This window comes from Stegodyphus dumicola, chromosome 12 (genome assembly GCF_044657685.1).
Source record: "Stegodyphus dumicola isolate Sdum_Otavi_A_Nest chromosome 12, ASM4465768v1".
Classification (NCBI taxonomy): Eukaryota; Metazoa; Arthropoda; class Arachnida; order Araneae; family Eresidae; genus Stegodyphus; species Stegodyphus dumicola.
In genome coordinates, this window is record NC_140779.1 from 53,706,455 (window position 1) to 53,730,157 (window position 23,703).

Here is a 23,703-nt window from a genome sequence, read left to right on the forward strand (position 1 = left end):
TCAGATCGATATTATCGATTTTATACTTCAGTTATAGATCCACTTTATGGATAAGAGAAATATTTAAAAATGGAATCATTGTAGTCATATATAAAATTTTATGTAATATTTGTTTGTATGATTTCTGCAGTCTTCCGAAACTATTCGTGCTTTTAAGTTTTATGAACGCAAACTGATCCATATGAAGGCAAAAGTGAGAACAATTATTTTGTATGTGAGTTTTATAAAACTGGCAATATATTATAAGAAATGGGAGAATGTCTAGCATCTTGGAACATCAAAACATACTTTATGGGATTGGAAAATTCAATTTTGACGGAACCACGTGGATTAGTTTTGTAAACTTCAGCATAGTTTTTAAATGACATCATTTCGGAAACCTGAGAGTCTCATATCCTCATTCTTTTAGTATCCAGTTTTCAAGGAAGCTTTCGGATCGATGTATTTTTAAGTATTCTCATTTCACAATCACAAACATATATGCCGTATTTGGGATTCCAGACCGATCCTATTTCGATTTAGCACTCATTTTACATACAGATGCGATAGTGCTTTTAACTAATTACATACTAAAGAAGGAGAAAAGTAAAGAAATTGGTAAAAAATAAGTATAATGAAAAAAAATTTAGCACTTATTTTCACATATTTTTAAGTGATTGAGCGAGTGGTTACACTAACCAGCTGATTATTATGCCACATTGTTTTAAAATGGCGATGTTTTTCCTTGCCCCTTTTTTCACCCACGATGTCTCATACGACAATCCCTCCCCTCCTTGCGTTCTTTCCTCTATGACCTTTTGGTCCGCGATATTTTTTCCGCAATGTTTTCGGCGAACACCTGCGCTTTGTGTAGTAATTTTTGGTAAGCTTCTTTTAAGATCACGCGCAATTCTATTTGCAAATTTTCATTTATCTCATGGACTGTTCTCGTCATTTCGGAGTTAATTTCAGTTTTGGGAAAAAGAAAAATAATCTACGGGATCAGAGTAGGAAGACTGAGGAAGCATGGTTGGCACAAAATCCAAAAAATTAAAAAAAGGTACCTAATGTGCATTATTGTAATTTGAGAAACCAAGGTTTGTTTTCCTTTGAGTTCGAGTCGTTTTCTCCGAATGTTTTCGCTTAATCGTCTCAACAGTTCAAAATAATGCCAATGATTCACTGTTTGTCCTTCTGGTAAAAGCTGGATAGTAATGATCCACTAGATTCATCTTATGTCCGATCTTAATGTTAAAAAAGACAATCCAGATGATTTTGACCTTCAGTCTAATCTATCTGTTTTTTTCCGGTGCTGGGAATTTTTTTCCCTTTCATTGTTAGTCTAAACCTATGCTTCATCACTAGTGATTATTCTTTTCATGAAATCTTCAACCTCATTTACGCAATTAAAAAGTTCTTGGCGAATTGTAATCTCGACGGTAAATTATGTTCTTGGCGAGTTTTTTCCTGAATCTCGGTTAGCAAACATGGGCAAATTTTGAAGCATTTTTACGCATTTTTAATTTATCAGTCCAAATATGATGACACTATTCAATTGAAATTCTTCAACCATCAGGGAATTCTTGAACTGTAAGTCATCAGTTTGAATGTACGTTTTCACGAATTTGAGCTGCATGAATTTCGCCAACTTAGATCAAGGGATTCTCTGAAAAGGTCGATTGTCGGCCATCTTAATACAACCTAAACTATTAACAACATTGCGTACAGCAATGGCCATCATAAGCTTTTTTTTTTTTCAGCAGCTGATGAGTCTTGGTAAATTGGCTATCAAAATTAAAGCAAAATTTTAAGCTAATACGCTGTTCACGAATGTGTTTCACTTTGAAAATCACAGAATTCATACAACAAAAGTTTAAACAAAATGGTTGAATCTGATGACTAATCGTAAATTAAATATGAAATGAAGAAAGATCATGAAAACATTAATGTTGTACAATGCGATGTATAAGACATTACTGTGAAATCGTTTTGGCGCGTTTTTAAAAGGTCAGAAAATTTTTTGAACAGACATTATATTTCATCCCAGATTTATGCTTGTTGTGCTTCTTCAAATATGGAAATGCAATTTTGTGAAATATAAGAATTTATTTGCATGTTTGAATAAATATTCAAATTATGATGGATTCTGAGATTCATTTAAAGACGGTTGTCATTTAGAAGCTGGCTCGTGACCAAACAGCATGGCTCAGACATAATAACATTTGCTTCCTAGGGAAAGAAAGAAGGGAAGAAGAAAATGACAGAAAACTTTATGCTTTTAGGTTGCATCACACAAACGGCTTTTGAAGGGAAAAGGCGATACTTCTAAAAGCGGAAGTACTGCAGAATTTGTAAGTGAGCTTTTAACGTTTTGTATCAACTCTCATTTACATTTCTTAAGTTCGGAAAATGCTAATGTTGTTACTTTTACTAGAGTGCTTTTTGAAATTAAAACATTCATGTACTTTTGGAACATTTCTTCTTTTATGTATCATCGTGTAAGAGATGCTTTCAAAATTTTAAAAATAAAGATATTAAAATATGTTTAAAGAATCCAAAGTTTAATTATCAATGTTATTCCTTCGCATATTTCAAAATTTTCAACTAAGAAATATGTCAAAATATGAACATAATTTTTGATAATTTAATAATAATACAAACACCATTAAAGTTATGACACAAATCAATGCAAGTTGAAAATTTGTTAAAGTTGGGAATTAATAAAAATTTCCTTTTTTTTTTTTTTTTTTTTTTTCGGTTTCTGTAAAAATAATCTAAATAAATCTAAATATTAATGTTATTAACTGGTTGAATATATATGAATGAATATAATTTTAATGTAATATGTAATCCTTATAACTTTTTATTGAAGAAGACAAATACAAGTTTCGTAAGTATAGTTATCGATCTAAGCATTCTTCCAAAAATCTCTTAATGTAGGTCCACCTTCCCTGTCAGTTGCCCTGATGGCCTGATTCATTATTCGCTTCAAATAATATCATTTAAACGTAACTATTACTATTTGTTCCATTGGCTGTATGAGGCAGGTAGTATTGGGAGAAGCACAGTATTGATTTCAAGGTATAAACTCTGTAGAGATTCTGCGTGTCTTGGAGCATTGTCTAATATTAATAAAGTTTTTAAACGGAAATTTTTAACTTGACAGTATTGCTAGATTGACGGCGCGAAATGAAAATTGAAAAAATCTTTCTAAATTTCTTACTTTATGTCTTTAATGATAATTTTTCTGAGGCTTAATGCGCCAAAATAACTTGGCATGTTTATGTTTTGTTTTCAAAAGAATTGTTTTGTAATTATATCTCTATATATATTATATTATATATCATATATTTACATTTATATATATATGAATAAATATGCTTTATGTATACAATGCAAATGAACAAATAGAAATATTTAAAATACCTGTTTGAAGAACTACAATTGAACCGTGCAACTCAAATAATTTAAATAAAATTCTAAGAAGATACAATATCTAAAAATAACTAATTAAAATAAAAGTTATACATAGAAAAATTTAAAATATAATAGAAAAAGATAAAATAATTTAAATATAATAGATAGTAAAAATATATGCAAGAAAGAAAAACTATCGCTTTTTTTCTGCTCAAACAGAATGAAAAAGGAAAGTGAAATAAGTTGCCGTAAACTGAGAAATTCTCCTAATGAATCATTTTTGGCACAAAGTAAAAAAAGAGCGTCAAAGTAAATTTCCGACTTGCTGCTTAAATTTCATACCAGATTCTACGAAATTTTGTTTTCCGGCATAATTTAAGTCATAGAAATTCTCCTAATGAATCATTTTTGGCACAAAATAAAAAAAGAGCGTCAAAGTAAATTTCCGACTTGCTGCTTAAATTTCATACCGAATTCTACGAAATTTTGTTTTCCGGCATAATTTAAGTCATAGAATCGAAATATGAAAAAAAAAATCTGGCATGTTATTTGAAAAAAACTTTTTTTTGTGTCAACATACGTATGTTAGAGCAACGCTAAGTATAAATTTAGTAAATGTATTAAGTCGTATACATTTAAACATTTGCACTGGCTTAAAAGTTGGCAGTTCATTGATAAAACTAACCTTACTTAAAAATATACATATTTAAAAGCTGTAAATATGGAGGATTTTGATTAATAGTAATTTTATACATTAATCTTCTTTAAACATTTCCCTGTTTGAAAGCAGTAAATGAAGATTCTATAATAAAAAGTAATTTTCTAGTGAAAGAAAGTTTTCGAATAAACGAGATTATAAAAAGATTATGTTTATTAGAAAATTACTATAATCACTAAAATACTGATAAATCTATTCTTATTTAAAAATTTGAGCGTTTGAAAGCAGTAGGCGCAAGCTTACGAAAATCCACCAGGATTTATTAAATTAAAAAAAATTGAATGAACGATTTACCATTTTTTTAAAATTTGTGTATTTAAAAGCAGTAAATGCATATTTAAGAATGCATAAGGATTCATTGCATTGATAATTAACTTATAAATTTATCCTCGCTTAAAAATTTGCGTATTTGAAAGCAGTACGCGTAGACTTAAGAAAATCCAGGAAAATTCGTTAAATTGATAATTAACTGATAAATTTAACGTTGTTTTAAAATTTTTATATTTAAAAGCAGCATCTGTACATTTGAAAAAATTTCATCAGGATTCGTAAAATTGATGATTTTAAATTGTAAGGCATTATATTTCAATGCTTGGAAACGAAAACTTTTTTTCTGATCATGAAAATGAAATCTAAAAAAAGAAAAATCACCAACTATTTAAAAAAATATTTCTTTTCTTTTTAGTCTAAAAGGGCAATTTGCCCGGAAGGACTATTAATTTCGTTTTGGCATTTTGCGTTGATTCACTACAAGCGTTGTTCCACTTTTCAAATTGTTGCCACCACATATTATCGCTCTCTATTATATTTAAAGAAATTAAATATTGAAGAATCTGCATAAATGTATATATGTTTCTAGCACTGTGATAAAATAACGGTACATAGAGCCATCCAGTTTTTAATAACGAATCCTCCTGCGAATATGGGCATCTGGAGGCCCAAATTTGAAATTTGTTTTATTATCAATTTCATAAAATTTTAACGAATTTTTGATTAACAAACTCAAGGATTTCAAAGCGGCGTTGTACAGAAAAAATATTTTTATCTCCAGGGCGCGAGACTGTGTATTGGAAATTGTAAAACTATGCTCATTTTAAAATTATTTGGCGATATTGCTGTTGAATTGAATTTTATGTTTTAAGTGCGAAGAACATGATGTTTAATAAATAACAGTAACACACAAAATGTTAAAAAGAAGCCAAGCCCTTTTGGATGTAATTTAAAATCTGAAACCTTTCAGATTTTTTTCTTTCTATTTCTTTCTTTTTTCTTTTTTTAATTTACGAAATTACGTCACACAGCTCGCATAATTCATAAAGAAACAACCCAGAATTTCGAAAGATTGAAAGTGCTAATCTTAAGTTAAAAAATAATAAATAAAAACTCTCTCTTCGAGTAAGAGTGAAATATTGAGGGCAGGCATAAAATTCTTGAGCAACACCTTCGCCAAGGGTGCGATCAGCTCGGTTTCACCTCGGCCTTATCTTTCTCTAAATTTGCAGCTGTGGATATCGATCCGGGTTCATTCAGTTTATGAATGTCGATCCTGTTGGTCGATACTGGTGTTTTATTGGAAGCGGGCCTCCCAGTTATAATCCAGTAAAGCCTGATGAGAAGCAGCCGAGCGTTACTGGACAGAAAGGGGGAGCCCGGCGTAATGCATTTTCTGCATCGATTACTCTTTCGGGATAATAAGAAAACTTTTCGAGGATACGTGTTCCGAATGGGGTTAGAAGGAAGGAGCGCGTGAAATGTTCTCGCCTCTCCCGGAATGCGCTCCCCACAGACGTGAGGGGAAAACCAAAAAATTAAAAGCCAGGGAGGGTTAACTAAGAGGGAGAAGTTCGCCTGAATACAAATCTTTCTCGCCCCGCTTACAAGGAGTTGTTAAACTTCAGTCTCATAATTCTGCTTGAATTTAATTAAAAGCACCGAGAGACGAGTAAAGGGAGAGAGTGGGATGGTTCACTCTAATGCAACCAACATCTGTTACCTTTAGAAGTACGGCCACATTTCTTCGGGATAATTAAGAAAACAATTAAGGAGTAGCCTTAAATTTTTGATTCCCGATATGCATATCCATGTGCATGTATTTTACGTGTATACTTTTATGATTACTTGCTATGTGTAGCTGGAACTGAAAAAGTTAGGAAAACATTTTACGTCTTTTGATTTGTTTGTTGATTCAACAGTATGAATTTTATCTTATTAGATAAAATTTCTAAATTTAACAGTCATTTTGCTTAACTCTAATTTTAATTATCGAAATTGTTTTTTAAATGTTTTAACTGTATTTGGTGTTTTTCTCTATTTTACAATTTTATATGAAGATGTTTTGAGTTTTTACTTATTTCTGCTTTCCCACGAAGTGAGAATTGAATGAGAAATACAAAATATCTCTAATGATATTTGATGAAATAAGTTTAAATGAAATGCAGCAAAATTGTGTGTAATTTAATAGGTCATACAAGGAAGTCATGTGGCGTCCACATCACTTAAAATTTTTATTTATTTATTTATTTATTTTGCTGTATGTGCAAGATTTCTGCCTCATTTTGGGTATTTTAATCTCCATTTCCGATTTATTTTTAAATTTAATATTTTTAGTCCAAAGGGGCAATTTGTCCTGAAGGACTATTGTTTTCGTTTCGCGATTTTGCGTTGAAACCTTTAAAAGGCTGCCTCAGTTTTCAAACCGTTGCCACCAAATATTATCGCCCTGTATTATATTTGAAGAAGTTAAACAATGAAGAATCTTCATAAATGTATATATGTTTCTCGCATTGTGATAAAACAACGGTACCTAGAGCCATCAAAATTTGACTAAGGTAATCTTCCATAGAATATAGGAATGTGGAAGCCCTAATTTGAATTTGAAATTTGTTTTATTATCGATTTCGTATTTTGTAACATTTCAACGAATATTTGATTAAAGAACTAAACGATTTCAAAGCGAGAAATGGCAACGTTGTACAGAAAAACATTTTTATCTCCAGGACGTGAGGCTGCGTATCGGAAATTCCAAAGACATGCTCAATTTAAAATTATTTTGCGATATTGCTCTTGAACTAAATTTTATGATTTAAGGGCGAAGAACATGATATTTAATAAATAAAGGTAACACACAAAATGTTAATAAAACGCCCCTTTGGACGTATAATCTGTAAAATTAAAGCTCAAATTTATTTAATTTCCTTATCTTTGTATATAAAATACTCAATTCAGAGCTTGTTTTTACATCTTTTTCTGATGTTAAAGATGAGAAATTAAAATGAAAGGCAAAAGATTGCAGCTGAAATTGACAATTTATTGCCAATCACAAAGCATCTGCAGTACATCTTCCTAATTGTAGTTATTGTTTTTGAGCTCAACGGGGTGAATCTTTGAATTTCTTAATGCATCTTTTGTAATGAAATTAGGTGTTTTGTTGACTTGCCTTAATATGTATATGTTAGCAATGGCTGGGATAAGAAATGGTAGAGAATAATATTATGGTATTCGATATAGATGTTTACTTATATTCTTAGAAAAAATAGTCATGTTCAGAGGTGGTCGTATTATAGAATAAGTCGTAATGAAAAGATTCACTGTAGTCAGTTTTAAAATAAAGTACAATCGTATAATTTAATTATTATTTACATTTATTTTTTCCATTTCATAAAAATTTATTGCTAGATTTTTCGGCATATTTACCTTTGTTTATCGGTTGGTAAACTGTCAGAATTAAAAACCAGTTTCTAACAAAAATGCCCTAATTAAATAAGACGAAAGCCAGAATATAGGAAATCAAAGTGGTTCAAGTTAACCGAAAACTTTCAATATAAATGATTTCTCTCATGAATTATCTGTGCATATTCAAATATAGAACTAAGTAGTACTTATATAGTTATGGTTAGGTGATTTAATTACGGCAAAGCCTCGAGGGCTATCTGCCTAAAGGGAAGGATGTCTTCGTGGAGGACTTTCTAAGGTACACTGGCTCGTATACATGTTACACATGGGAAAACTACGAAAACGCACATACAGCCTGCCCGTTCGCGGGATTCGAACCTCGGACCGAACTACCAGTGTTCAGCGACTTTACCGCTCGGACCATTTCATTCTTTCCAGCTTGTAAGCAATTTTTTTAAATTTTATTTTTATAATCAGTATCCTTATATTTTTTAAATACAGTTAATTAAAGTTCATTTAATTCTATATCAATGTAAATTAAGTTAATAAGAGAAAATTTGTATTCGTTTTAAATATGTAATATTACATAAATGTGGGTATTTATACGAATGAGATTGATGAGCCTGCCGATTCTTACACGGCTGTTTTATGTTTGGATGTATGTTAGTAAGCCTGAATCTGAGATTGGCACACATTCATTTCTGTTTTTATCTGAGTTAGCAATGACAACCCTTTCTCACAGAGTTACGTTGAAGCAAACTGAATTACAATTTTTCTAGCATAGTTGTGCAGTTTGCTATATTCCGTTTTCACTATTAACGTGCAGAGCGTCGCCGGACATGAAGAGAAACAATGGCGAAAACCAGCACAATCATAGTGTTTTAAATCCCACTTTTGTTGCTTGGAAAGTCCTTAGGTAGGGCAACTGGTAATAAATTCATAAAATGTTGTCCTTGGGATAAAAAAGGTGATATATGGTTGCCATGAATAATTTCCAAACTCCGAGATTTTCAGCTATAGTAGGTATACTCAATTACGAGTAATTTGACCTTTTTTGTTTGTGTGTGGGAGTCTTTTTTTTTTTTTTAAATCTAGGAGGGTCACAAGAGCAGGCTTTGAGGACAAAAGTTTGAGAAACGCTGGTCTAAGGAAAACAAATAAAGACGCATTTGTTATAAATATCATTCATTCTAAAACCAATGGCAAATTCCACTAATGAAAACTCAGATTAAATCTACAGTTATTTTATATTGTTTCTATTGCATATTGCTATTTCGTTGTAGTTCTGTAAATAATGACGTTAAACCAATAATTTTGCAATTAAGCTCTATTCTGTTCCATAATATAATTTCTACAAGTTACTTACGTATCGCAAGATGAACTATAATTTAGGTGGCGCAACAATTTTTTTTTTTTTTTTACTGGGCTCGAACTGCATTCTGTTTCGGTATTTAATGTCTCCCCTTGTGTCTCATCTTTACTATCTTTGCAGCTAGCGATTCTACACTTCTGCCTCAGCTATAATCCAAGGATGGAAAGAAATGGGTAGCCGTCATCTTCACCACACTAATCAAGCCTGAGATGACACAAACTCGTATGAGTTATGCAGCGGCCTAGAAGAGAGTGCAGTAGATACAGTAAAATTATGCAAAACGGCATAGAGTCAACACCACAAATGCGGCACGAGACTAACATTGCATACAACCGACAGCCTCTTTGCCAGCCGAGGACCCAGAGTGCAGCTCAATAATCAATTTCGACGCTATGCATTAGCATTAGTTCCATGCCGATATCAATAATGTGTAAGTACCCTACATAAAAATAATTTTATCAAATAATTTCTTTCTAGATTATGAGCTGTCCTACATTATGCAGCATCCATAGCATACTAGTATAATTCTTACGCAGTTTTATCCATGCTATACTGGATTAACATCAAGCTTATAAATAAGTATTTAACTTAATGAAAAAGCATTTTTAATGCAAGAATCATCAAAAATATACTTAAAATTATGGATACCAACAAAATTACGGAATTTACGGAAAATTTTCGAGGAACTCAGTTTTCTCTTCTACGAACTACCCCGTTTCATTTTACTATAAAAGAGAGTAAAATATTACTTATGCACACAGACCTGATTTCTCACTGCATAAATATAAAAAATCATTTATGTAAGATTATTTTTAATTTCTGAAAAATAAATTAGTAGGTCCCCAAATACTTATTAAAACCAAATGTAATTAATATTTCGAAATTTTGTGGTAACAAATAGTATTTTACTGATATTTGCACTAATTTGGTTGGTTTAGTTGATTATGGTAAAGCACACTAGGGCGCTATTTGCCTAAGAGGAGGGATGCCTTCGTGGAGGACTTTCTAAGGGAAACCGTCTCGCATACACATTAAATACAGGAAAAACTACGAAAACGCCTATTCAGTTAGCCTATTTGGGTGGAATCAAATGTATGCTGGAACTACCAGTATTGAACGGCCGCTGGTATTTGCACTATCGGGGAAGGAATACGTTTATATTACAACCACCTTGTTGATAAAATACGTTTATATTGCAACCACCGCCATAGCTTGTAAAGATTGCTAATTATCTTAAATTAGTTAGAAAATAGCAGTAGGCATTAATTATAATAAGAATTATTCTACAGCTCTAAAAATACAAAGAGTTCTTATTTTTAGAGCTGGTTTAAGACCTGTACAACTTTAAAGATTATTGTTTCAATGTATCAAAATTTATGTTTTTTGTGACAGCGTCTGAATTTGTTCGAATCTTGTGGAGGCATCATAGATAGCTCGGCGTTCTGGGGGTATGTTTCTCATTTTGGATGTGAGAGGTTCCGAGTTCAAATCCCGGTTGACCCCAAATGCTTCATTCTGGCTGTTTTCCTTAATTTCTTCATGAACTTGAAGAAATTTTTCTGTTTGTTGCAACAGAATTCTCTTTATCCAAATAAGCTTGGGCGCAGAAATTTTCAGATAGAAAACTACATTTTTTCAACTAACCATTGTCAGACTTGTTTTCGTGAAAACTAAACGCCTCATTTCTGAACCCGTGATTTTCGAAAATAATATTACTTTTGAAAACATTTAAAGGTTTAAAAAATTTCTTTTATATTTTTTATTTAATTTTTATAGAGGAAACGATATATACTGGCAATTTAAAATAGAAGGTTAAAGACTTTTATGGCAAGATTCAAATACATTACGTTTCAAGACATTTTTCTTACCTTATTTTAACTTAACATTTTCGCTCTTCTTAATTTAATAACATTTTCGCTCTTCTTGCACCAGCTGTTGACTGAAAATTTCAACTGTAGATTTTCTACAGTGTCTTACTCATTTAAAATAAATAAAGTTAAAATAATTTGCACAATTTACTTTTTGTACAGTTTATTCAAATTGTTAACAGTTTTTTTATTTACTTTTAGAGGAATTAGTGCCTCACAGGCATACATTTTTATAACTGTTATTACTAATCTTTCGATTGAATTAAAACCATATGAGGTTTACGGACTTTTTGTGACAAAGAAACAAGGGACAGCGTCAGTCGCTGGCCAAGTCCTTGGATACCTTATGTATGAATTTGTATAGTTTTGAAGGTTTCAGTCCCAATTTTAAACAAGAGCTATCTAATAAATACTTCCTTATAAGTCTTTGAAAATGATTTATTTTTAGGGTTACCGATTCAGACCTATTTTACAGTACAATTCTGGTACTTAAATCTTTTTAAATTTCTTGTTGCTGCTATGAATTTGAAATATGAAAGAGAGAGAGAAATGGCTTGCATTTCATACACATATTATTATTGGATTTCTAGAACAATAAGTTCATTTCATATGCTATAACATTTTTGAAACCTAAGGTAAATAATGTCACTCTTGCTTTACTATTGTCAAATGCAATAGCTTTCAACTTGTACTGGTATTGAAATGAAGGCATTACTACATTTAGACTTATAAACGACTTTATATTTTTCTTGAGAATAAACGGTAATTGTAAGACAGAATTAAATGTCTTTAATTTAATTTTATTACCATATTTTATTTAATAACATTTTCGCTCTTCTTGCACCAACTGTTGACTGAAAATTTCAGCTGTAGATTTTCTACAGTGTCTTACTCATTTAAAATATTTGAAGCTACTCTTTTAATTGCACATGTGTAACATTTATTCTCATAATTTAATTGTGGGCTTTGTAAGGATGCAAAACAACGATTTCGTTCCCTTTTAAAATTCCTTCGCCAAAGGCATCCCTCCAAGGTAAATAATGTCAAAAACTTCGTGTAATGAAAACCGATTTGAACAAAGAAATTTTATAATAAATCATCGTCTGCTGGTACTCTACAGTCTTTGAATTCATATTTTCTTTCCATTTGTAGTAATTCCCATCTCTTTATAGTAACCTTTTTTAGTTGGGAATACGAAACAAGGCCATCACCGTATACAACCTGCAACCTTTCTTCCGGCAGCGTATAATCAAACTCTACTCTGGTAGGAAAATCGCTCGAAATTAGCCAATGAAGAGGGTGTAGCAAGTGTAGATTAGAACCTCGCCTATCATGATGATTACACATAACCTGGAAGCGAGGTTTTATGTAAGCTATGTTTTGCATTCAAAAAGAAATATATTTTTTAATGAAAAAAGTACTGTATATGCTTGCACAGGGTGCGGTACGGAAACTGCTTTATTTTAAAAGGAATAACACAAATAGTATAAGCGATATCAGTTTAATATTTTTCCAAGTTATCGAGAGACTCTTAAAGTTTTTTTTATTATGGTTTAAAAATAATATCATTAAGGTGGCCTCTGTTCTGGTCAATACATTGAGATAGTCGAATTTTAATGTTTCTTTCCACTTTTACCAGCATATCAACGGGTATGTTGTTCATAGCAGCTTAAATATTGTTCTTCAGTTGAACAAGAGTCTTTAGACGATAGAGATTTCAGATAGCCCCACAAAAGAAATCATGCGGGGCTAAATCAGACGAGCGCTCTGGCCACTGAAGATCGCCCCTTAAGGAGATAAAGCGTCCAGGAAAATGCTCTTCAAAAAACCATGGTCCAATGATGCCTATTCTGGACAATGCACACCAAACAGTCACACGTTCTGTATGGAGGGGCTGCTCATGCAGTTCTCAGGGATTCCTACCACTTCAGTATCGCATATGTTTTGTTTATTCACGCAGTCGGAAAGATGAAAATGAGCCTCATGGCTAAAGAACACAAGGGCTTCATGAGGTATATTGTCAAGAACGGCTTCGCATGCATTTTTTCGGGAAAGAAAATCGCGTGGCTTAAGTTTTTGCACCACTGCCACCTTATATGGACGAAAATGCAGTACGTTGAAAAGTACGACTCCACGGCGAACGAGCGCTTCTGTCTCGTCTGTTACATGATCGGCACTAAAACAACATGACAAAAAACTCTAGACACCGCTCTTATCAATGAGCGCCATCCCACCCTTCTCGGAATAAATGTCACTAGATGGCGCGTGTTTCAAATAAGGAAGTTCCCCTGCCACACCCAGTATGAAAAATGTATGCATATGTTTATGGACACCCCATATAGTAATAGACAGTAGCAGAATGAAAACAAACTTCCAACAGTTTGACATCATTCATTGTAAACGGAATTGACGACGAGGTTTACTTTGACTCTCATTGGTTAACTCAGAGTGGTTGTCTTAGCAGTGTAAACTTTGCTTAAATACCTCCGGCACAGGGTCAAAGGCAGTTCAAAAACCGGTTTTGCCGGTGGCGATCCTATGTAGGTGCCCTAAAAATAATTTAACCAAATTCCTTCCTTCTTGGCTGTATGTTGCCAATAATTATAATCCTCGGCTACATTATGCAATGTGCACTGCGTAGTGTCTTTTGTACGTCGTACAGATGCTGAGCCTATTCGAACCTAAGTAATACAGATCGTATGTCATTGACAGCTGTATGAAAACGAACAAATGTGCATTAATCCTCTTATTTATTATTACATCATTATCAAAATTTCTATTTTATCGTGTCGATGTTGGACATAGGAGAACAGCGGACCTATGCAACGTCGACTCTACGCAGTTTTCTGTCCGCCCATGGTCGACACGACAGCTGAAAACTTCGCTCCAATGTTATACTGGTGTCTGATTAGCAGATAACCCTCTCCCCAAATAATTATTCAACCAAATTCTATCGCTCATGATTATTTTGTCTCTCTTATCAAATTGTTCCAGTAATTATAAGTTTTGATTATACTAAGTAATTATAAGTTTTGGTTAGTAAGACTTTTGTTTCATGCAATTGATTCTACGCAATATCATTCTTATATTTGTGCCAATTGTATGCCGCTTCGATGGCATGCCGAAATTTATCAACTGCAATGTCGATTCACGCCTGGGAAAATCTGTACGGGTTGAAAATGCCATTTAACTGCCATTAACTAGTGTCGACTGGATGTGGGTGTTTATCCTTTACCGGTGCCGATTCTACGCCCTGTTGATGCCATCCTATGTCGGTGCTATGCATTTCCAAGTTTAGGCAGTGTCGCTCCTATGAATATAAGCAGTAAAATTATTAATCTAACTCATAATTGACCAAATATTAGAAAATAACAATAGGAACATGGTCATGTACCAGCTGGTAGCTAGGAACAGACTTTCTCATGATCAAATAAAAGCAAATGCTATGTGTCATGGAATGAGGACTACTTCAAAGAACGGAAACTTTCGGCCATTTTATTTATGAAATCTGAAAAAGAAGGTATTTTCTGTGTTTGTATTCAAAAATCCAATTACCTATTTTGCATTTCATATAATACTTCATGAACAAATATAGAACTAATTAATTTCCAGTTCTAGGGCTATCTGATGCATTTTTTTGCGCTATTTATTACTCTCAGCTTGTTTTAATACCTTAATATCTTAGATCGATTCCCGTATGATTATTTAAACGAAAACAAGGCACAAAGTAAGCATGTAACGCTACTTATATCCGAAAGTGGATCTTTGTTATGTGGATTAATTAAATGCAGAAATATCCGTTACTTTTTAAAACGGTCCCATGAGCATATCTATACAGTTGTAAACTAGACCTTTTGAAAGATATAGTTCAATTAAGCCAATATACGAGCACAAGCTAGCAGAAAAAAATTACGTTCGTAGATATATCAAAATAATCTCCGAAAGTTAATCCATACGCATACTCAGTTTTATTTTTAATTCACTAACTTATTTTAGTAATACCAAAATTAATACCAGTGAATTTATACTCAGTCGTATAGAATGGATTGGACTTCCATCTTTGCTTCTCTGCATGATGCACTTATATTGCTCCCTTAAACTTCCAACCTCTTCCTTGATAAAGAATTCTATTAGTTTTTTCAGTCCAGTATTCTGAAGTTCCGTGAAGTAATTGAGTAATTTTTTTTCGCTAAAACAGAAAGATACCAAAATAGATGTATTGATATCATTAGCAAACAGCATTAAAAATAATATTGAACATAATGAGTGTATTAGGAATTAAAAGCATTCCAGAACTGCATCTTTTTTCTGAAAGGAATTTTTTCTAGAGTTAAATAATATATGACCTCTCTCAGACGAAGTCGAATAATGCACTTTTCTCTATCCCCCATCCCCGAGTTCCGTTATCTTCCAGTACATTCCATTTCACGACTTCTAAGCTTATCTTTCTTGTCTCCCTACCCATGAAAGAGGGAAAAATATCTTCTTCATTTCCTCTGCTTTCCACTTAGCAAAACACCAAGTTGTTCGTGGACAAGCAAAGAGAGTGATGGCATAGGGGAGGCATGTTCCTCTGCGCAGTCATTAGAGGGAGGTTGGAAATGATTTTGACCTGCATGCCCAGTCGAGATGACGCGCATCCTACTACAGAAGCATTGCGGGCATTTTGCTGATAGTGTTTGAGAAAGCTCTTTCCCCCCTCTCTTTTTTTATGGAGGATTTAAATTTGAAATGCTTTTGCTTCTGATTGTCAGAATTTAATGAAAAGAAGCGAGTCTAATTATCAGCATCCAGACTATAATTTCAAAAGTGCAAAATTAATTTTCATGGCTTTAATGTAAAATTTGTTTTCTAAAATATGTTACTCATCAGGCATTCGATATTTGTAAAATCTTAAGAAATATCAGAGCTCTAGTTCAAAATACCTTTCGTTCAAATTCTCATGTCAAATTTCATTTGGTTAGAATAATCCCTAATTTCAAAATTCTTAATTTTATTAGAATAATCAATAGTAAATACTAAATTAATCAACTTTAAATTCCAGGACGAACACCGTAAGTGCATGCCAGTTTCAAGAAAAATCCGAAAATTAAATTTAAAAGTACCTATAAAGGAATAATTGTAAATAAATAATTTACTTACGAATAATAATTATAAATGTAATTTTAGAAAACACATAGATAGATTAGTAGATTAACTGTCAGGCAGCTTGAAATTTCATATTTTTAAATGCTTAGATATTTTTGGCTTTATATCTAACTGAAGGAGGGGAAAAAATATTTTGTTCTATTTTCTGGATCTAGAAAATGAAATCTTGTTTTTAGCCAAGTTATTTATGCAGCATATAATTTTCTGCTGCAGAAGGCAGCCACATCATTTTATTAATAAGTTAAATAAAGATTTTATTTTCTCATATATTAATTATAAAATGACCAATATTAAAATTCTTGCTAATGCTCTTGACAAAATACTATTTTCTGCCAATTCTGAAGATGTATTTTTCTCGAATTCAATTCTTAAATATCTGAGAGAAAATCGTCTCCTTGTATATCAGTTTAACTTTCAATACCTATTTTCACTTTCTGTCCTTAATATTTTAAAAATTTCTTGTATAGTCCTAGAAAATTTCCTAGAAAACGCGATTTCATGTGACGTTATTGTATGTCGAAAATTCTTCGTTAAAGTCAACATTTTAAATAAATGGTGTCCGCCGATAACATCGTGGCAAAAACATCGCGGACGAAAACGTCGGGGAGAAAACAACGCAAGGCGAAAACGTCGTGCTACATAACATCGTGGGAGAAAACATCGCAAAGAGAAAACATCGCAGTTCTAAAACATCGTGGTACAAAACATCGTCTTCGAAAATAAAGCGGTTCAAAAACATCGCAGTTTAAAAACATCGTCGTCGAAAATATCGTGGTAAAAATAAAGTATCTACAAATCATCGCATGATGATAACATCGCAGACATGCTTTTTTCAGGTTTTAATAATTGTAAATGTATATTCCCATAATGATTTGTGAGCACAAGGTGTAAAGAAGGATAAATTTTACTTTCACATATTTTATTAACTAATAAATTTTTGCTGAAAACGTAAGAAGGAAACTTAAGCATAGAAAATTAAATGTAACTTATAGATCATACTTTTCATGAAATATTACCAGTAAAAACTTTATAAAAATGATTTATTAATGGCCTTTGTTAGTTAACTATGTCGGTTTAAAATTCTATTAAGTGCTATAAGTTGCATTAATTTTTTATGCTTAAGTTTCCTTTTTATTTTCTCAGCAAAAATTTATTAATTAATAAAAAATATGAAAGTAAAAATTATCCTTCTTTCCATCTTGCGCTCACAAATCATTATGGGAATATCCATTTACACTTATTAACGCATGCCTGAAAAATGCATGTCTGCGATGTTATCGTCATGCGATGATTTGTAGATACTTTATTTTTTATCACGATATTTTCGACGACGATGTTTTTTAAACTGCGATGTTTTTGAACCGCTTTATTTTCGACGACGATGTTTTGTACCACGATGTTTTAGAACTGCGACGTTTTCTCTTTGCGATGTTTTCTCCCACGATGTTTTGTAGCACGACCTTTTCGCCTTGCGTTGTTTTCTCCGCGACATTTTCGTCTGCGATGTTTCTGCCGCGATGTTTTCGGCTGTAACCTAAATAAATAGCTGATGTTGGCAACTTTTTTGTCTCAGATTGAGATAACTGATACGATATGTTATTGCCAAGTTAACTTTTTTATTGATATTGAGAAAAAGTTGTCATATTACATTAAATTTAAGTCATGACTAATTCGTATTAACCTGAAGTATCCAAAATTTTTGTTTCCTGGCTTGGCAACAAGAAATTATTTACGAATTGGTTGTTACTTGGAAAGAATGAACTGATATCCCTAATTCTGAAAGTTTTTATGCACTTTCTTTTCAGGTGTACACAAAACTCATAAATTATGCATTGGTTCCAGCTAACAACTTTGTATACAGTACATTAAATTAATCTTTCATTTTATTTTCAGTTTTTCGATGCATAGGAATTATAAATACTGCTTTGGCCATAGCCCGCTCATCAGGCGGGATTACCTGCTAGTAGCTGATGAAATTTAGAGAAATCGAAGAAAAACTAGCCATTAATAATAAAAAAAGTCATTTACCATATTTTGTGCTTTTTATTATTTATAAATGGGAAGTAAATTACTCGAAGCTAAATAGATTGTTTGGTAAAACTTTAAATTGTGATTTTTAGTTTATTGTGCTCCATAACTTATATCTGATGTACTGCGATCTTTGTTTTGCATATAAATTTCTGTTCGTACAATAAATATTATAAATGATTTTGATATACAATTATGCTACTTTGTTTACATTTTGTAAGGTCAAAATGATTGAATTGCACTTCCATTAATATTTCACATCTTAAATGATTTTGCACTATACCTGTATCCCGTATACTGTGGTATTACGTAGCATATTATATAAGATAATAACTCTTCAAAAACTTAGAATTCTATTCGTTGTTAATTCCCAGATCATGGTACAAGCAGATATATCATTAGACTTTGTTTGCGATTCATGTATTTTTGTCCTCAAATAGTTCTACCAAATTTGTAATTCTTTTTGCTGAACAAGTATAAAAACGTAGAAACTTACTTACGCAAGTGATACAAGAAAACGGTTTTTCTCTTTTGAATGCTAGCTTTCATTGTAGGTTACCGAGTGTGTTTAAATTTTATCACCGGAAAATTCTGATGATTTCTATTACAGTAAATATCTTCATGCAATTGGTGCTACTATCCCTCTATACCCTCCCACATAACGGGCTAGGAACACCACACGATAATGAATTTGCTGCATCGATTACTAGTTCGAACTCCCTCACTCCATGTGCGTATGTGTTTATACATATATATCTGCACTTTTTTCAACTTTCTGGTAGTGGTAAAGGCCAGGCCTTATTGATTTAGTGGACGGCCGCTCTAAAAGCTCAGCTCCGATAAAAGTCCACCCAATGAAAGCTTCCCGTAAAATAACCAAAGAAATATCAGCCGAAGACGGGGGAAAAGAGAAAATGCATAACCGAAGAAGAAGGGGAAAAAAATCTCTGTTTCGAACACAAAAGCTTTCCTTTTTCTTTTCTTTTCTTTCTTTCTTTCTGGAAAAATCTGCGACGCAAGTAAAATCGAATAAAAATACCTTCACTCTTAAAGAAGGATAAAAACAAGAAGCAGGAACAAAAATGCAGTGGAGGGTAAAATCAAACTCGTATAAATTTTTGCTGGGACTTTTAGTTTTTTTTTTTTTTTTTTTTTTCCCTTTCTTTCCTTTTTAAACTTCTGAACTTTACTTTTATATATAAGAGATTTTAAAAGAAAAGAGAATTCTGGGAAGTATTGATTCGTATATGAAGGTTTTTCAGACTATGCGACTTTAGAGAATACGGAAAAACCTAGTTTACTATTTGGACAGGTTTTAATTCTGAAAGCTGGAAAAACTAAAATTGCTGTATGTGTAGGTGCAAGTCGCATAGCTGGAATCACAGAAATCAGGAACTAGTATATGTATCAGCATGCGCGCTCACGTAAGCTATATAAACTTACGTAAACCAGCGCACCCATGCGTTTACGCAGCATGGTCATAAATCAGTGTTGAAGGAAGATATATCTTAGCATAAATTTAAAAGTGCTCAAGATGGAAACCATTACTTAACAAATGTCTATTCAACCTCTAGTTTCGGACTGAAATTAAAAGGATATAAGGAAGCTGAGTGAAATTTAATATTTTCATCCAGGTCGATGAAAACTGCTGTGTGCTAAAATGAATCATGAACAAACAGTATCTCTCATTTAGAGAGCTATTTGTTACTTAACTTGTCCCATTTTCTACATGATAAATTTAAATAAATTTATTAAGTATCTTTTACAACCACGGAATAATTTGTTACTCTCATTATGCAGAATCTTTTTTAATGATCATTTACATCTTCATGAGCTCACAGCTATCAAAAGATCAGCACCTCACAGGAAAAGTAATTGACCATAACGGCAAACTTAAACCTGATCACTGTTGCCCATAAAAAACTTGTTGATGTTCACGAAATCATGCATAGAATATCCCAGAATTTGTAATTTTGTTGTTAGTTATGTTATTTTTCAAGAAACATTATTTTCTTTCAATATACGCATGCATATAGACGATTTACACTTAGCAGTAAGAAGGATGTGAAATTAATATTAACTATCATGTTAATTATATTAATTCTTTCCTGCGAGTACTTCTTCCGTCGGTCTTTGCTAGCATGCAAATTAAATGGAATTTAAATAGCGAAAGAATTTGTAGTTTAAGGATGACGGTTTTAGTAAGGCGCCAAAAAGCAGGTTATTTCATGAGTCATCCTCCTGTAATCCTGTTTGGTTTTTACAATTTTTTTAAAATTTGGTTTGTTAGATTTTTGATTAGAGCTAGAAGTTTTGGATAGCTGGTTTCCGATTAATTAAGCATAAGCTATTTGTTGGGGTTTTACATTAAGTGCTTGCGTTTCTAAGACTCCGCAATTAGCGTGTGATATACATATATACTTAAATTTTAGCTGTAACAAAAGACATAATTTAGTTCCGTTTTACTTCTTGTGTGTGTCTGGAGTTGTAGACTTTTAGTTTAAGTGAGAAGATGAGGATTTTTTTGGAAGCATTCAATTCTCACTTCGCGGCAAGACAAAAAATACATAAAAGCTTAACACAGCTTCATTAAAAATGATAAAATACAGAAAAACATAGAACATCGAACACAGTTAAAAACAGTTTAAAAAACAATTTTTACAATCAAAATTAGTTTCTACGCAAAAAACAAGCAACTCAGCCAATGGGCTGGAAGATGGATTTTTCGGTGCACAAAATTGAAACCTTTGGTTCTACTAGGCAAAAACATTTCTGCAGTTGGCTCACCAATTGACGTAATTCACTACTCTCCTAAGAGTTTCAAATGTAAGCAAATGCTGGCTTCGTTAGGTTTTTAAAATGTTGATAATTCTACAAGTATTGCATGCAGATTAACTAAAGGTATAAAAACCTTAACCGAAACATACGAACAACACAATTCAGTGAATTTAAAGCAAAATTCACAATTAAACATCATATAAGAATAAAAAAACAACTTACCGAGCCGGTTGACAGCTTGGATATACATATATGTGTGTGTGTTTGGCGCTGTCGACTGCAACGAATAAGAGAGGCGCACAACTAGATGCTATAGCAGTCCCATACACAAAATTTTCAAAATTCTACGCTTACTTGTTTTTGAGTTATGTGAGATACATATGTATGTATGAACGGGCGTCACGAAAAAATCTCTTTTAAATCCATTTTAAATCTATTTACAATCAGTTTTTGAAAGAAAGAGTCCTTTAGTCTGTCCGTACGTAGAGATGTCACGGAAAAACATCCTTCAAATGGATACGAGGGCGGTCAAAATGTATATTTCCTTATAGCTGAAAATTTTGGGGATTACGGTACTTCTTTTATTTAGTATAAGAAAATAAAAAGAAAGGAAAACATAAATTAATTATGCTACACAAGTATCTATCATTAAGCAACGTTATCTGAACCCAAATTTATGCAGTTTTAAGACAAATTTACCATTCTCATTTCAACATTATAATCACGCGTACTTTGTTTTACTGGATTTTCGTACTCAATATTTAATGTATGTTGGAAGAAACTCCTAATATTTCTATTTTAGCAGTACACTTACTAATTTAACAATATATTTATTTATTTTAGTTTTGTATTATTTCTTTTCCTGTGATAATTATCCGTCTGTAACTACGGTTAATTCGCACTTATAATCGCATTTGTATTACTATTAGCTCAGTATTTTAAACTTTAAATCATCATCATTAAAAAAAAGGGGGGAAGAAGAAGAACTGAAGCTAAATCCCGCTTTCTGTATATACATTGAAAATAATATGCACACGAAATCCTACTTCGATACTTTCGAACAAAATACTTAACAAAACTCTAATCAGTATCTTTGTTAATATCTATTGTAATTTTATAAATTTAAAGTTTTTGGAGAATATTTAATGTTTTTTTTTTTCGAATTTAATGTTTTTGCTTTATATTTTACTTTATTATATATGTACTACATATAAATATGTACGATATTTCTGCATTGTGCTTATATTTTAATTATGTATGAGAAGTCCCTGGTTGCGAACAAGATATATTTTTAAGTACATATGGACTAAATTATATTCTAAGTAGTGGTTTTTGATAAAAATAATTGATATTGAACTTAAAAATGACCATTTTATGAAACGTTAACTTTAACTGCATTCTTACATAGAATTTTAATAATTTACAAAGAGCATGAAGATTTTAACTGTTGAAATGTTGTAGTCCAAAATGTTATAGAAACGTGATTTTGTGTTGGTTCACTTAAAATAGCATCTAAAGCAAATACATCTTTTCAATCGAGTTTGTTGTCATTCTACAAAATACAAGATATTTATCTTTCAGGTTCAAGCTGTCTGTGGTCGATTAACAAACTTGTAGAGACATTAGGTATTTTCGAAGCGTAAGAGATGAAAAATGAGCAACGCCTTCGCCGGAAATCGAACCGAGGACCTCTGGAATACGCGCCCAGCCTGCAGACCACTATACCACGAAGGCACGCTAAGAAGGCGGAAGAAATACCTTATATACACCTCCTTTTAAAGGGCGATTGGGTTTTTTAGGGAACCCAACCGCCAAATCCTGGGTGTGGAAAACCATCATCCACCACCTTTTTTTTTTTTTTTTTTTTTTTAAAGCTGAAGAGATGAAAAATAAGCAACACCTTCACCGGGAATCGAACCGCGGACCTCTAGAATACGCGTCCAGCATGCAGACCACTACACCACGAAGGCAAGCTAAGAAGGCGGGAGAAATACCTTATAAACTAAGCTAATTAAAAGCAACAGATGCAGTTTTAAAGAGAGTTATTTTAAAAAATTTTATATGATTAATTTAAATAAAAAATTATTTAATTCATGATATATATAATTAAGAACATTAAGTATTTTTATAGAATGACGTTATATATATTTCTTCAATTTTCAACCATACAGAATATACAATATATATAATATATATAGTTTTCATGTAGTTTAAATGTATATTCATCTATTATCCTATAAAATATTTCGTTATTCCACAGGCCACTTCTATTAATAATCTATGATAAATCATAATTAAGTTTAAAACAATTGTCTGGTCAACTGTTAAGAATCTGAGGTTTTTTTAGATTTAATTTTTTTATACTTTATTTTTATTGATATAAAATACATTTTAACATATTAAAATGATTTAATATTAAAGAGGAACTAAAAATTATTAAATATTAAACTACTTTTTATTTTATTTTAAAGCTTTGCTTTCTTTATTAGACCAGAAAGGCTATTTGTCTCGGAATGGGATTTTGAGTCGTATCACTAAATGTATCCTTTTACTTTTCATTCGACTCTGCTGCAGTTCGGCAAAATGTTAGATATTTATCTTTCAAATTTAATCTGTCTGTTGCGGAATAACAAATCAAGGGGTCTGAAAGAAGCATATTTTAAAAATACTCGTCTCTTAATTTTGAATAGGATTGACATAAATAATAAACATACATTTAATTC

At 32.0% G+C, this 23,703-nt stretch overlaps 1 long non-coding RNA gene across 1 annotated transcript in view; it reads left to right on the top strand.

Moving 5' to 3' along the window:
- Positions 1-23,703, top strand: part of LOC146993566 (uncharacterized) — a 117,141-nt gene that overhangs the window by 85,818 nt on the left and 7,620 nt on the right. Inside the window, exon 3 of the long non-coding RNA XR_015044331.1 lies at positions 9,279-9,588. This is a non-coding gene — a long non-coding RNA (uncharacterized LOC146993566). The remainder of the gene's footprint in view (positions 1-9,278; positions 9,589-23,703) is intronic.